General features: G+C 37.7%; 1 protein-coding gene across 1 annotated transcript in view; it reads right to left on the bottom strand.

Annotated features, from left to right (window-relative positions):
* Positions 1–16,882, bottom strand: part of kcnj6 (potassium inwardly rectifying channel subfamily J member 6) — a 67,956-nt gene extending 51,074 nt beyond the window's left edge. The window contains exon 1 of the mRNA XM_053476342.1: positions 16,773–16,882. The gene's annotated coding sequence lies outside the window, so the exon portion shown is untranslated. The remainder of the gene's footprint in view (positions 1–16,772) is intronic.
* Positions 16,883–17,589: the final 707 nt, after the last annotated feature.

Below are 17,589 nucleotides of genomic sequence, written 5' to 3'. Positions count from 1 at the left end.
GTATTAAATAAATATAAGATAATCCAAAAGGAAGATATTAAATATCAAAATTGCACAATGTACAAGATGCCCAAAAAATTAAGAAATAAATCTTTATTAAGACTTAATACAATTTTATTGCTTTTTTTAATATCATTTTTAATTGTATTTGTCTCTCCATAAATTGCTTTATACTCTAAAAGCTAAACTTAAGCTGCCAAAACCTTTAATTAGATGCATTTTAGAAATAAGCTTTTTCTTCTTTGTATTTCCAAGATTTTATGAAAAAACAATTAATACATCCTTTACTATGTAAAGCACAACATATCATCCTAAGCACAGGTGGTGATGTGCTCGACTTGAGAACTGCATGTGATCATTTCTTCGCGTCAGTGCCATTAACTGTTTTGTCTCATTTGCATTTAATTAAAACTTTTATAAAAAGTTAAATATACACAAGCTTTACATAAAACAGGTTTTTAACTTCAAATAAATATACAGTTATACATCTTTCAAAATATAAATATAGATTTTAATATACATAAAAAAAATTCTATACATCTATCCCTAATAATTAATTATGGCTGGGAAAAAATCACTCAGACTACATGAGCAGGAAACCTTAAGAAGAACCAGCCTGAAACTGTGTGCTATATGATCAAATAGTGCAATTATGTCACAGGAAATTCATTCAAGTCCACTTTGCCGAGGTTACCAGCTGTTCAGTGACAGAGACTTGGGTACAAAACGGTTTGTGACAATTTCAGTCCTAAAACTATTAGATCGAATACAGACATGAGCCATCATAGCAAAATTGTTTGTATCAATGCGGTCCAAAGCCATCTTCATGGTTTCTAAATGGAACCATCCTCAGTAGTCACACGTATCTTTAGGCAGACCATATGGGGCCATATGAATGCTAATCGCTTCCTGATAGTGTTAGACAGTACCAACTCTAATGGGGCAAAGCTACACACTGAGCTTACTGTGTTTTGTACAGCATAAAAAGACAACCCCATTAAAAAAACTTTTCATAATAATAATAATAATAATAATAATAATAATAAAAATAATAATAATAATAATAATAATAGGAGAGCTCCAGGGTCTCTGTGTATTCTCATCTGATGCCCAGGGTTCAACATACTCAACCCGCCGATACTATGGATGACTGCTAGAGGGTGCGCTTAGAAGATGGTATATTTCACAAAAAACATCATGAGTCTACTCTTCACGTAACTGCTAATTAGAAATGTGTTCATTGCAACCTGGAGTTAAAAAAAAAAAGAAGTAATTTGATTGCCTGTTAGGTTGTGTTTAGTTATATAATTGGCTGGAGTGAAATGGCATACTTGAAACATCATCCCCCATGTGTAAGGCTGCTGCCAGTTTTAGTGCTGCAGTGAATCAGAAATCACGGCAGGCCACAGAACAGCAAAAATTACACTCCCTTTCAGAGATAATGTGTAGCTCTCACGTACAGTTGCCTGTGGCCATATGTGTGAGAAAAGTCAGCAAAACGAGCAAGGGGTGTGTGTGTGTGTGGTGAGGCATGATAAATATATATTCAGTTATAAGTTTTACATATTTAGATTATTGTTTTATATATCTAAAATTAGATCGTACAAACACTCTTAGAAAAAAAATATCACACTAAAATTTTTCTTGGGCCACTCCAGAGGACTCTGTGTAGAACACTACTACATAAGGGTTCTTACATAAGGTTAACCCCCCCGCCCCCAACCCCCCCCCCCCCCCGCCAACCCCCTTTACCCAATTTTCTTATTTTTAACCCTGTACAAATTTCTTATACTGTACTCTTTTTAAACAGAGAATAAAACTGAAATAAAAAACTCCCAGAAGTTTTCCCTTTTATCGGTTCTCTGTTGTTGCACAGACGTTGTTCGTCTTAGGAGGTAGAATGAAGGTAAAATAAAGATATGTGTGATGTCCAGCACTGCCTTGAGTGTTTTTTGGTCCTGTATTTTATCTTTTTTTTCAGTCGATTTAGAACAACATTTCTAAATGGAAGGTTGCTCCCATAAAACACTTTCATCATAATTTGCAGTACAGTTCATCACAGTGCATTATCGTCTGAGGCGTCCTGTGATTTATACATTAACGTTACACATTTACATCGTAACAGATTAAATTAATACTTTTTATTAAAACCTGTAAAGCGAGATTAAACAATATACTGTATCTGGTTGACTGACTCCTCTTTGCTGCATACTTTTAAAAGAACATTTCCTTCCTTCTTCTGGGGGGCATACACAGATATAACATTATAACATTAAAAGTATTAATATCATAACCACCTAGGTTGGGGTGTGACTCCGCAAGGGTCTTCGTGGATCAGACTTGCTTGTCTCGTGCCTCACATGGGTGATCAGTCAGATTGGGATCTGGGGAGTTTGGAGACCTGATCAGCAGCATTGTGCGTTCTAGTGCCCTTCGATCATGGCCAATATAGACTTTTTTTTTGCAGCATTGGCTTTTCTGTTGGATTGGACCAGATGGGCTGGCCTTTCGCCCCCACAGACATGGGTGACCCATGTTCTTGTCACCACTTTGCTGGTGTATAGTTGGTGATCTATGTTGTTTAGTTCTCTTGGTGCTGGTGTTGATGTTATGAATGATGTGTGTATAGTAATATAATTTGGCAATCTAGCCGAACCACTTGCCGCTAGTTTAACAAATGAATTCAACAGGCAAACTAATGTTCTCCTATTATCATATTCAAATGTAGCTGCTTTATGAATGCCTACCTAATAGGCCTCGATTGTGGGCTGTTGGTGATCTTCCATGTAATTAAATCAGTGTTATGTTTTTTGCAAAAAAAATCTAAGCTTCATAAAAACTGCATGTTCATATAAAAAAAAATTCTGTGTCTAAAATCTTTTGCTTTTGTCTAAAGACAATGGTGCACAATACTTAATATTATAAAACCCACCCTGGACACCAGTTATCAAGAAAAATGTGGCAAAAATGCATGCAGATGAAAATCTGGATTTTAAGCAAGGTTTAAGCAAATATGACTATGAAGGTATGGTTATTTCCCATGTAGCTAATGGATATGGATAAAGAAGAGACCACCTTACTCTGTACAGCCCGTCTGCCATCCTTGTAGCTTTATTTCAAAGAAGCCAAGCTTTTCAGATGCTAACAATAAATCATTGATCAACTTTGTTAAAAATTTAGGGTTTCAGCTTCTAAAAGCCTGAGCTGTAATGGTTGTCAATACGTCTTGAAATAATAATATCAAAACCCAACAGAAATACAGTGTGTACGAAAAGTATTCAGACCCCCTTAAATGTTTTACTCTTTGTTATGTTGCAGCCATTTGCAAGTTCATTTTTTTCTCATTAATATACACACATCACCCCATATTGACAGAAAAACACAGAATTGTTGACATTTTTGCAGATTTATTAAAAAAAGAAAAACTGAAATATCACATGGGCCCATGTTTTCAGACCCTTTGCTGTGACACTCATATAATCCACTGTAGCATTATTTTTTTTACTAAAGCAGATGAAAAAACTTAGAGATTATTAAAGCCACTGAAGCTAATGGAAAGGAGGTCTGGATATGGTGCCATGACTTCTAAATTCATACAAGATTTGATGTTGATTAAATGAATGGTGAACAACATTGTTAGTGGCTTTCATCACATAGGCAACTTTAGTTATGGAACTGATGTTTACAGTATATTGGCATGAAACACAAACTAAACCCGTAAAAGTTACCCACCTTACTGCAAAGTATCATATGGAAAATAGTGAAGTAAAGTGCAGACACACACACACACACACACACACACACACGAAGTGTACTGCTCCTATGCCTATCCATTGTGTTTTATTTGCTATCATTAACTACCTTAGCACCTCTATGCCTTAGCACCCATATGCATATGTATCATTTATCCTTAACCTTATCTTTATAATGCCAGGGCAGAACTTTTAATAAGAGCATAACAGCATAAATTTAATACAAGCCCAAATCTAACTATAGATCACACAGCCAAATCACTAAAAGCTTTGTATAAATATAGCAGGAAAAAAGCTTCTAAAATATACCCTTTGTTCTTTCCTTTCCCAGTTGAATGGGATTAACATACATTTGGTCTCACATATTGATTTGGTTCAAAAGTAGCTCTGGAGAAAGCTCACATGTAGTCTCTTTGTTCTGGGTTTTCGTCCACAGACAAGATATCTTAAACCTTGGTCACTTTTTTCCATATCCCTTTTTGTTGATAAAAAATCTTGGTGTCTGACTTTAACTACAAAAGGATTGTTTAGTATGAAGTTTTATTCTGGGCTATGTCTACAGTATACATACAAAGTGCATGTATAGCATATGATGTTTATTGTGCATTTGGAAAGTAAGTGAAGTAACTGCTGGTGTCATGTTTTCAGTGCAGTTCAGAAAGTTTTTATTAAAGACCATCATTTTTCCCTAATGATGGGCACTGGGAGTATGACAGCTTGTTGAATGGACCAGCAGTTACATATGCAATTTTCTCCAACACTCATCCTGTCCAAGCCTGCACATAGCCATATTAACATTGCAGATTCCTTCATCGCAACTCACAAACCCAAAGCCATCACCACCTAAAACCATTGCTACCCTGCAATGTCCAAATGTGCAGTCATAACTTTATTACAACCTTTAAATGCAGGACAGTGCAACTTTTAAATCAGCCAAAATGACCACTGTACCTCATACTAAATAATCAAAACTGATTATTGATCATTCAAATTAGAATGAAAAGATGTGAAAAATCAGATTGTACAAATCAGGCCATTGAAATTCTGCATAAGGTACATTTGCACCATGCTCGTCATTGCACATTTGATGAAACTCAGTCTTGGCCAATCACGACAAATATTTGAGGTCAAAGGTACATAGACACGTGCTCTGGTTACCTTGGAAACGTTTCTTTGCCTCTGCAAGTCACACGTTAGCTCCAGGCACTGCTGAACTAATATCCAATAATAATTTATTTATTTATCTTTCATTTATTTTGAAATTTTATACAGGTGTCATTGTTCTCAGAGAAAAGCATTACAAAATGGATATAACAACTTAACAACATTTGTATAGAAAATACCCCAAAAAACAAAACAAAAATACTGTACTGTACATTACCCAGATTATATTTCCATCATTTCACTACTGATTTGCAAGGAACAAGCAAATAAACACACATTATCAATAGCTCCTCATTTGTGTTATTTCCATGGGTACTTTCACTGACACTGTTCAGTTAATTTTTTATCTGAGGTCATTTTAACCCTGCAATATAATTATAAGAAGATTTATCCTTTAAGGTGAAGGTTGTCCATGAGATTTCTTATTGACAGAGACAGTGATGAACATGGACAGAAGAGATTCCATTTCCAGAAATTTTAACTAAGGTTGTAGTATAACTCCTGTGCACTGAAAGCGAATCAGGTAGGCTACAGTACCTCAGGTTTACAGTTTGTCCTAGATTTACACCAGAAGAGACACTTCATGCACAGCACATCTCAACAATTCCATCTACCCACTGCTCTCATATGGATCAACGATCTCTGTGTTTTTATGGACTGATCAAGTGCATAAGTGTAATGTTCAAATATCTGTACTGACCATCAGATGGTTTAAAACTTGCATTGCCACTCAAGGGCCTGACACAGGTAGGTGATGGCACATGCAGTTGGAAGTTTATTTAAGATTCAAAAGAGTTCAAAAATGCGATAAAAAAAAAAACAGCCAAAAGGTCAGCCGATCAGCACACATTTGGGCATTTGGCAGACGCTCTTATCCAGAGCGACTTACATTTTTTATCTCAGTACACATCTGAGCAGTTGAGGGTTAAGGGCCTTGCTCAAGGGCCCAACCAACAGTGGCAACTTGGTGGTTGTGGGGTTTGAACCAGGAATCTTCCGAACTGTAGTCCAATGCCTTAACCACTGAGCTACCCCTGGACCCACACATCAATGCTGGGGCAGAATTCCAAATCACAAACTCAGACCTGAGCAAAATCAAAACCAGAGAAAAAACATATGGAAATAACTGCATGGCGAATATACTGTACAGTAGGTAAAGATAGACTAAGTGTTACTTTGTGATGCAAATATGGAAATTAAGTTCTTATATACTGTTTGGTGGTGATTGCGCTCAGGTGTGTGTGATTTGTAATCAGATGACTGTCAGCGTGACAAAGTCTGTGAAGCCAAAGGCAGCCATATTCTTACACTGAGGTGTGTTCTGGGAAACGGCGTTTCTTGTTGAATCCAACATTAATCTGACAGTCTATACTCTGTGTTTGTGATGTCCAAAATTTCATGTTTACATGGGAGGTTTTGTGTATACTCAGCAAAGGGTTATGCAGTTGCCTAAATCTTTAATAAATTTTTCCAGGCAATTCTTTCAGATTTATTCAGTTCATGTCTAACAGATTGCCTGATTTCACTTGTGTAGTAGTGTTCATGACAGGGTTTTCCAATAGCGTCAAGACCACAGTTTGTAAACACAAACACTTAGCTGTACTGTAATTCTATTTTATTTTATTTGTATAGCACTTTTAACAAGTTTATTGTTGCAAAGCAGCTTTACAGAATAAAACAAAATTGAAGAAATTATTAAATATGTATAAATCAGAATCATCAGATTGTCCCTGATGAGCAAGCCGAGGTAGACAGGGGAAAGGAAAAACTCCATGAGATGACAATAGGAACCTTGAGAGGAATCAGACTCAACAGGGAACCCATCCTCATTTGGGTGATAATGGATAACAGGAATTGTTTTGCAGTCATGCTGTGCGTTAGGCGGCTGGAAGTTCAATATAACAGATGTGTTTAAGTTAATATCAAGTCAAGTTCATTATTAGAGGCTCTGGTACGAAACTGAAACTCTAGTCCTGAACTATTGAGCGACGGCAATAAGCTACAAACAAGAAAAATCTGGCAGAATAAATAGAGGAGAAAATACAATATATATATATATATATATATATATATATATATATATATATATATATATATAAATTACTGAATATTTGGTATAATTTTGAATTAATATTTTTGAATTATTAAACTAATTGCATTAATTTGCAATTTGTAAAATAACACTTGATCCAGAATATTATTTGAAATTAAGAAATTTTTCTTCACCATGCACATTTTAATGAAGCCACAAGATAAATCTTGGTATAACTTGTGTATATAATACCAACGTACAGTAGGCATTATGTCACATAATGTTAGTATTTAATGATGCTTATAAAACAACACTTAAAATTAGTAAAATAATGCAATTTATTTTGGTGGACTTAATTTATTCTCCTGTAGGTTATTAGCGCAATTACATTTTTCCTAAAAAAATATATAGATTTTTTTTATGTAATATTTTTTTCCTTTAAAACATTTTTTTCTCTACAATATCTCTAAAATACACAAATAAGTGAAAAAACGTTTAATTGCAGTGGACAAGTAATACATTATTACATGATATGACAAACATTTCCCTTTTTTAATCTGTCAATTAAGTCTTATAGGTAATATGTAAAATATGTATGATTTGTAGCTAAAACATTTCATTAACATTTAATCTTATTCAAAATATTTATATTTTTCTTTGAAGCATATTGAATTCTGGGTCAGGGTTTTCCTTTCCCGCAGCCAGTAACATACTGTAAACACCATATATATTATTAATATATGCAATTAATTAAGCTACTTTCTGATTAATTTTATAAAAAATAAAAATAGTGAAAGCTAAATAATCAATGACTGAAAAGACAACAAACACAACAAATGTATTTTGAGCTACAAAAAAACATTTAAAAGTACTGTGCAAAAGTCCTGAGGCACCCATCATTCCCTTATTTTTTGTTTCTAAAAAGGCAGACTGTTTTTTGTGTTTTTCAATATAGTTTTGAGGAATAGTTCTTCAGGCTGACTTTTTTGTCAAAATGACTTCTTTGCCTCTCCTTTTTTGGCGCATTTTCGGTTCCGTTTTCAGTCCAGTCCCTGTACCTGAGCCGTTTCAGAGGAATGTTTTTGTTTGTGACCTATGAATCATTCAGCCATAAAAAAAAAAAAAAGATCTAATTTAAGGCATAAACCAGAGAAACAGAAGCAGATGTTGGCAGACGATCAGGCCGGTGATAAGTACATTGGTGATGCTGAATGCTGAGTGGTGAGAGATGAGAGGGGAAACAAGGTTGCTGCTGAGGTAGTTACATAAACAACCGCTTTTTAAATTATATTTTTATGCAAAACCTTTTTTTTTTAATTGTTTTCTTAAATAAATCTACAGATATAAATTAATCAATTTAATGTAAAGAATTGCAGGGTGGCTTAAGACTTTTGCACATTACTGTATGCCAAAAATATTAACAATAACGTTTAGAAAACCTATATACAAAAATATGGGAGCATCTACAGTACAAAGTGGCTCCACTGACCTGAAAGATTGTTACACACACTATTACACCTACAATATATGTTTTAGATTGATTCTCCCCTAAGCTTTTAATAATGCTTCTCAACTTTTTTGTGAAGGCTTCCCACAAGATTTTCCAGTGGAGCTGTGGAGATTTGCCCATTCAGATACAAGAACAATTGAGAGGTCAGGCATATTGGGTGAGAAAGTCCTGGTGCAATCGGTATTCCAACAAAGGAGTTTATTGGAGTTAAGTTCTTCCACCCTAATCTTGTCAAACTATGTCTTAATGGAGCTTGCTTTGTGTACAGGGGCATTGTCATCCTGGAACTGGTTTGTCAAGTGCAATGTAAGTTGCCTCCGTGGAAGTCTTATCCTGTCCTTTTACAGCGTGGTTCAATGCATTATTGATTAAACATGCTGTGTTACTTTTTTCAATAGTAAAGGTAATTATGTTGCTAAGTGATATACACTATATGGCCAAAGGTATGAGGACACCTGTCCATTATAGCCATATGGGGTTTTCCGCAAACTGTTGCCACAAAGGTGGAATCACACAATCATAAAATGTCTCTGTATGCTTTGGCATTACAATTTCCTTTCTGAACTAAAGGCCCATAAAATGTTCCAGCAAAACAATATCCCAGTGCACAAAAGTAAAATCCGATTGAAACGATGTGGAGAGCGCTGACCTCAGTTCCACCAAACATCTTTGGGGTGGATTGGAGAACTGAGTACAATTCAGGACTTCTGGTCAAGTGCTTAACCACACACAAACGTTTATTCAGGAAATAAATTAATCAAATAATCCCACAAGCCACAATCTAAACTGTAGTGTAATGTCTTACCAGAAGAATGAAGATGGGATTAACTGTAGAATTGGGTGTTAAAACAGCTTAATTGTTGTTACAGTTAAAATTACTGAATACAGAGAGTATTAAAATAATATCTATTAATTCTTTCAGATTAATCCTAGACTACAACCCTCAAATAGGGCTGCACGATTTGATACATATTACAACTGTGATTTAAACTGCAACATGTAACTATTAAATGCACCATTTTGTATTCAATTAAGTAATATCACATGAGAGGGAGTGCTGTTGTGCCTGAATATCATTTATACTATCTTGAATACTATGTACTATGGTGAGGAGAATAAACCATGGAGGCTGCGGACAGTTTTGAGAAGCTTACAGGCTTTTATTTATCTTTCCACTTATTCCACTTTAGAATATAAAGTATCTAATGTGTTCTGGGGTTGAATCCCAAACAGTGTTAAATGGTACAATAAACTAGCGCGCAACGTAATCCCTTGTAATGCACACAAAAGTAGTGCCTTTGATGGGGGGTTAGAGAGAGATTTGGGATTTCAGCCTTGTGTTAGAAGCTTGCGTGAATAGAACAACAGGGACGGTTCAGAATGACGTCGAAGTAATTACCAAGGGGACAACGTGTTTTTTAAGATGATATAACATTATCAGATATGTTTTGTTGCTGAAAATGTTTCCTTGACTGGTTTTTGAATTCGGCAGCTGCTTTCTCTTATTTCCAGACAGTAGCTGTAATTAACGACTGTTATAACACATGTGGCACGAAGTGATACAGCAGTAAAACGTCCCAGCGCTGTTATATTATTATAACTTGTGGAATGCCTCTCGTCCAATCAGATTAGCCGATCAGAACTGTTGTATAAAGGCTAACAGCAAATAATGGCACAAATGATACCATTAAGAGTATTTTTTATATACTTATTTAGCACCTTAAAAATTATTTACAACTATAACAACTGCTTTAATTATCGACAAGCTCTCCATAAATTCCCAACTATGTGCATATTACAGTACTTGTTATGAATTGCAGCCTTTTGCGATTCAATAATTGCACTGGTCCATATTGTTATGGGACTCATTGTGTAGCTCTAGCCTCAAACCACAAACCCATATCCATTCTCCATCCCCATTGTACATCTCTACATCTCCAGTCATCTGCAACCTACAGTATACATCAAACCGCACTGTTTAATCAGCACTCCTGTGTTTGTTTGTGTCCATGTCTGTGTGCGCCATAATTATCTCAAATATTAATGACTATGTTTATTTTATACAGTGCGTTTGATCAATAGAACCTGATAGCTTTGTTTTCTTTGACCTGGAAGAGTCTTTAACCCAGGCCTTCGGGATAAGAGATGTGGATAGAGTGGTTTAATCATAAAACCAGTTGCATCTATTTATATATAATAAAGTACCAGCGTCAGGACCTTGTATCTGATCTCTGCAAGAGCTTATCCTGTTTCTTTATGCCTGTTCTAAATCAATAATCTCACAAGGGGGTACTGGCTGTAACAAGCCGTTAGCTGATTGTCAAATTGTGATGGTGAGCTTTTTTTTTGTCTCGTCTTGTCTTCTTGTATATTTTTTATTTTTTATTCGCAAATCGTCACTTCTCCTGCTGGGAAATGACCAGGGTAATATTCCGCATTACGCACACACTGGTCATATCGGCTGCTCCCATCTATATTACAATCTCCTCTCTTGATTCATGTAGTCCTGCTGACTGAGACAGCTGTGCACACAACAACAGCGGGCTATGACAACCGGCGACAAAAGAAAACGCATACGTATGTTTACATTTACATTTAGTCATTTGTTAGACGCTCTTATCCAAAGTGACTTACAAAAACGTGCAAACAGTGGGAGGCAAAGTGATTACAAAGTACATAGTAGAATATCAAAGGATTTACAACTGAAAAGACAAGAGTCTTATCTAAGATTGAATGATTACAAGAGTAACTTTGAGCAAAGAAACATTACATAGTACAACAGGACAATCAGAGCAACATGTATGATATGGAAGCATTTATATACAGATACACTTACAGGCACAACAGGCCCAAGAGTCACATTTAAACCATTAATGAGATGTTTTGATATTGTAAGCTTGAAAAAACAAAAATGAAAATGCATTCCTGACATAATGCAAATGAGACACAATAAAGTTAAGATATAATCACTGTTAAACAGATATCATGTTGCATGTGAGTGATAATTAACTGCATTTTTAGATAAATCCATAGTATACTGTATAACTGCATAAGGCTTGGGATGGGTATGATGGGTAGGAGGGTCAGGGGGGTGAAATATATTAACGGGAATGTCCCCACATCAGCTTAAGTTAATTAAAGTTGTTTAATATGAGTAAGTACACACACCCAGCAAGTCTAATTAAAATGCAAGCACATAGTCTATGCACACACACAAAGAGTAAGACAGCACACATGCATGCCTCAATTCCCTGCTATAAGATTTGTGACTACAGATGAGAGTGTGAGTTCCTAATATCTCTGCATGAGAGATGTATTTACTTTTGCATTAAAGTTTCCAAGAGAAGACTGACAGATCATTTTTGTCTGGCATCTCTGTTCTGTTTAATTGAAAGAAATTCTTCTTTTTCAGTAGGCGAGACACTTCAGCAATAATGGATATAACATTAATGACATCTCTGCTGGACTGAAATATAAATTGATCCACAATCTTGGAACTGGAGCCTCACTGAATGAATGTCATGTTCCGGACCATCGCATTTACTAACAGACTAACACACCTGTACATACAGACACAGAGCTGGAAACACCTGCTCCTCTGTGCAACAGGTACTATTTAACAGGAACTGTGTGCGCGTTTGTGTAAGTGTGTTTTTTCACTAGTTTTAGTGTTAATTTCCTTTCCCCTCCCAAGCTGAGAGAGTGCAGAGGGGCGCCTCTCTGCGCAGTGTGCACTAATCATAGACTGAGAGAGTATCAGACAAGAAACATCAGCCATTTAATCAGAACTATCACCTAGACATGAGTCATCAGCTCTTTAAAACACCTTTGTTGGTCTTTATCCATCAGGGCCTAAAAAGCCGTTCAGGAAAAAAAAAAAGAAAAAAAAAGCATAATTCTTGCTCCGCTGCTCACTCATCCAGATCTGCCTGACTCAGCAGAAACAGATTGGAAATGTCGAGCTAACGGCCACATGGAGCTAAAAACACTGCCAAATAGGCTTTCATCACGAAACAACATGCACATCACAGAGTTCAGGTGCATGTGGAGAGACATGGCAACAATGCATTCATTACATGGGTAGATCTGTCACAGCTCACTTCCTTCATACGAATAATAACACACTACGGATCCTTACTGCGATCAAGAAAACTAAAAAATGTGGAGTATTAGTTAATCAAGAAACCGTTGATTAACTATTATGACAGCATGTAGATTATAATGGAATGTTTCAATTATCTGAATAAAATATGATCTGATTTGATCACAGTATTTAACATTCGTGTAGTAGACATGCAGTAATGTAGTATAGTAATGATTAGTCGATAGACATCTCTTTCTCACTCTGTCTCAGTAGGTCACTGTGTGGTTGCTGTGTTAATTATTGATTATGGAACCATTCCTAGGCTCTCTGTGGCATTCTAGTTAAGAGTTCAGAAACATTAGTTGCTGTTGCAGGAATCAGTGTGTTGGCCAGGGTAGGTCTGAACAGCATGAACTACTGACACAAGACCAACGAATAAATAGGAGCTGTTTTTCTGGTCGGCATGCTGTAGGTATTTTGTCACTATCAACTCTCATTACAGGTCAAGCCAGTGCGGATGTGTGGTCTAATTTTTAATACAAGACTGATCATCGTTTCGAGCATTTTATTACACTACTGGAACTGATTGAAGTGTTTTTACAAGCTACTATTTCAAACAAATGTCGACTGACATGCAACCGTACTGTATACTGTATTTATGTATGTAACCGTATACTGTACTGTACAGCAATAAGACATTAGTAACCTCTCACACCCAACAGTTACCTTTAGAGAACTTGGCAAGTTTAAAAGTCCCACATGTTTCCCCTGTGTCTCGTTCACTGGACGGAAAATTTTCTCCTTCACTTGGGAACGCAATCCAGGCAGCCATCATCTCCATGGCAACACCCAGCTCAGCACGCAAAGCGGCAGATGCACAGTGTGCAGTGTGAAGTGGCGCTTTACGGCCGTAGGCTCTCCTTAATGGCTATAGTGATCCAAAACGAAGAGGATTAGTAAAACAGCGTTGGTTTTAGATGCCAGTTAACTCTAATTCGAGGTGTGTTTATATTACCTGTACTTAATATGGAATATTTAACTTTTTGATTACACATCAAACAGTCACTGCTGATTCCTACTACAAATATCTACAATAAGTCTCCTTGGATCATACGACAGTGACAGAAGCCCAACAAGAGCTTCCTCTAAAATGTAAAGTCAACTGTATGTAATCCTTTCTAGCTGCTGCTCTTGTACCATCATTGGGCAGATGAATGCACTTGGAGGACAGCATTAACTGCCATCATTATGTAAATAGGAAGACGCTGGTGATTGGCTAGATCATGAGTTTGAATTACTGCCACGGTAATCCATGACTGTGATGGGTGGAAAAGACATGGCATTACTCGCTTCTCTGTCAGTCAGACTGACACTAGCCAATGGTAGGCATCTGTAAGTTTATGCAGTGAGTGCTGTCAGTGCTGTCAATTCTGCTGTTAGTGAATTCATTGTCTTTAAGGAGTTAGCCTTCACCTTTGATAGCTGTCATGTGATAGGAGAGATCTAGCTACTGGGAATTGGCAAATTAATAAATTGGAAAGAACAAATAGTTTTTTTTATGTTCCTGCAGAATAAAATAAGATCTATTCCCTAATTCAATTTCTCAGACTAAATATTGTGATGTTACATAATATTGCAGGTTGCCCAAAACCCTGTGCTAATTTAAGATATTTTCTCTTTAAACTTTTTGTTTCAAATTCTTTGATGCTCTGTACAGTGTTAATTCAGCACCGATGAATCTGTTGTGCAATTTAAAAGCCGTAATACATGGTGGAAAACATCATGCTGCAGTGTCTCCCTTCATGACTAAGAAAATAACAATCCTGTCAACTGTGCATGCAGCTATAATATGTGACTTTTCATTTTAACTCCCATTATAGCTTGTCTCACCAGCACATGGGGGAGATGTTAGCAGAGCAGTTCACATTTCTCTTCATTTAATTATGAGTAGGTTATGCCCACGGGAAGCCTTTACCGAAATCTGGGCCTGTGTGCAAATCCCTTTAGAATTGGACACGGAAGTCCAGTAATAGAGCAGTCTGTCTAATGTCTGGTACCTAGGGAAAAGCCGAAAAACATTGAGGAACTTGAATTAATGGCATGGGTCCTTCAGTAACCAACTGAAAAGGGAAATAAACAACCAGTATAAAAACTGTGAATGACACTGAGTCTTTTTATTTGGTCATTGAGGTTTTTTCTTTTGCAATAAAAAGGCCAAGAGGAGGTCAGTTTTAGTAAAACCTTGACTTTCCAGTGATGTTTAAAGTACACATAGTAATAATGGAAACAAAAATGGACCTCTCCATGGTGCTGAAAATATTTACATGGCATACATACACTGTTAGACACAGCTTAGATTTTACCTGCTGCTTGCCTTTTATTGTATTTGAATAATAAAGCCGATTCACAACTATTATGGTTGTTATCATATAAAAAGCCTTTAAAGCCTCTAAAGTTTTTTAAATGATTATTGTTCTTTTAAATAAACTCAGGGATCACAGTATTGATCTGATTCTTGATGAGTAAAGTTGTGGGACGGATGCACGGAAAAGTTAGATAAGGCTCTATCTCTCGTGTTAATACATGATACAGTTCTACATTTTAGGAAGCATACCTCAGGCTGCAACTGCAGGAGTCACACAATAGAGAAACTGAGGAGGAGGATGATCTAAGACAGTCACGTCTGAGATGAATTAAGACACGACCCGTTCAGATTGAAGGCAGAGTGCTTTCGGAGCTCACAGTAACGCAAGCTTCTACATCACTCTTTCTCTGCTGTTCTACTTGTCATAAGTGTGACACATTTATTTACGTTTGGTTACTGCTGTTAGCTGGATCTTATTTATAGGCCAAAACCTTACTGAGTGGTCACGCAGACGAGCCCTCAGGTTATCTGTAGAAGGTTTTTATAACTCAGGACTCATTGAAAGGATCTTTTTCACAAAAGTACTACTTACTCTCTCAAGACATCCTAAGGATGACTTTAGTGTGAGGATTAAAATTAGTCCTGAAGATGTCCAGGGTGTCAACATATTTTAGTCTTTAATGGGGCGTGAACACGTCTGTGGTTTGTATGGTCCTGAAAATGTGCCGCAGCACCTACTGTACCTGTGTGCACTGATTAGTAAGGTATGACTTAAACAGAACGCTTCTTTGACACTGTACGGGATCTCCAGACTCTTTTGTTTGGTCAAGCAAGATTACTTTGTTTGGGTACTTTCAGAATGAAAAGCAACTTTTTAGTCAGTTTGTCCAAAGCAGTAGATGGATATGCTGCAAGTGCGACTGATAAGGTAAAGCCCCTCTGAAGTCACCTTGCCCCTTGTCATTTTGTCTATCCCTACGCCTCATCTCTAGTTCCCTTCCTTTCCCGTGCACTCGATTTGTCCCGAACCCGAACCGCGCGCCCTTCACCACTCTTCCCAATGAGAGACTGCCGAGTCGCCATGGAGACGGATAGAGCTCGCATCCAGAACACTGATACACGCACGCGCGCGCACACGCACGCGCGCACACACATAAACCCCCAAAACCCCACATTTTCACACGTGCCTCATAATCAGGCAAGAAGAGGTAACGGTGCAGAAAAGCGAGTTTTATTGGTAACCTCACAGTCCTTCTCATATCCGGATGACTGCAGGCCACAGTGGGCCACCGCGCTGTAAAAGCTGGTTTACATGAGGCCACGCAGAACACAGTGTCTAAGTCACAGCACGGATCCGAACTGCTGAGATAACTAACTGATTGCGCCTCGACTTGGTGCCATCATCTGGACTGAAGACAAATCTTCTCTCAATCAGACTCGACAACAACAACAACAGAACATGTCCTGCACCCTACATCGCGTACATTCCTAAACTCCTGCATTGTACACTGTTGCGTCTTTGCACCTCTACAGATCACAGGCTCCGTCCGAAGGCGCACTACCGCACTAAGGAGTATGCCACTTCAGGTGCACATCCTAGTTAGTAGGGTAGTGCGCGCTTTCGGAGGTAGCCAATGGCGACTTCTTAGATTACCGGACCCATTTTTTTTTCTTTTCTTTCTTCTTTTTTTTTTTTTCTCGCCTGTGAGACGTGTCAGTCGTTATGTAATACACATCCCCCACTTGTGCTCCAACACAGTCCGCGCATCGAGAATAGGCTGGAAAATGCGCGGAGTGAGAGATAGATGAGGAGTATAGAGAGAGAGAGAGAGAGAGAGAAGGGAAGGAAGGCGCTCTGTACATACCTGTCTTTAGCAAACGCCGCGCTCACTCATTTCTCTTCATCCCACACTCCTCGGGTCGCGTGTTCCCGCGGACTCGAGTGGCGCGTAAATAAGGACAGGTCGCTAATTTCGCCGTTCCCGCTGCATCTCAGCGCAAAATCCATCTCCTCTCATCCCGTCATCTTCTCTTCCGCTGAGGCGAGAGAGAGAGAGAGAGAGAGATGGGGGAGGTATGATCGAGCCAAAGTATGAGAGTGAGGGAAAAGGGAGGAGGGAGAGGAGGAGGAATACAGGAGTCAGAGAAAGACTGAGTCTGGTCTTGTGTAATTAAGATAACTGTTCCTGTGATGCAATGAATATGTTATAACTCTGTGTGTGTGTGTGTGTGTGTGTGTGTGTTGTGTATGTGTGTTCAATCTTATCAAAATAGTCATGACTGTGAAGGAGCCTGAGCAATATGGATGGATTTAAAAGTTCCACACCAACTTGGTGTCTTGTCCAGTGTGACTTAGCCTTATAAGATGTTGAATATTATTATTATTATTATTAGGGTTAGCTCAGTGGTTAAGCATTGGACTACCATTTGAAAGGTCCCAGGTTCAAACGCCATGACCATCAAGTTGCCCCGCTTGGGCCCCTTAACCCTCACCTGCTCAGATGTACTGTATTATGAGATAAAAAAGATGCTCTGGATAGGGGCGACCTGTCCAGGGTGTAAGCCCTAAGTCTCCCTGGAAAGGATCCAAGACCCTCGCAACCCCGTATACAGGATAAAGCGGTATAGACAATGAATGGCTGAGTAAGGTAACTAGGGCTTTGCAATTTGATAAAAAAAAAA

This window comes from Clarias gariepinus, chromosome 17 (assembly GCF_024256425.1).
Source record: "Clarias gariepinus isolate MV-2021 ecotype Netherlands chromosome 17, CGAR_prim_01v2, whole genome shotgun sequence".
NCBI classification, from domain to species: Eukaryota; Metazoa; Chordata; class Actinopteri; order Siluriformes; family Clariidae; genus Clarias; species Clarias gariepinus.
This window is presented reverse-complemented; position numbering and strand designations above follow the sequence as displayed.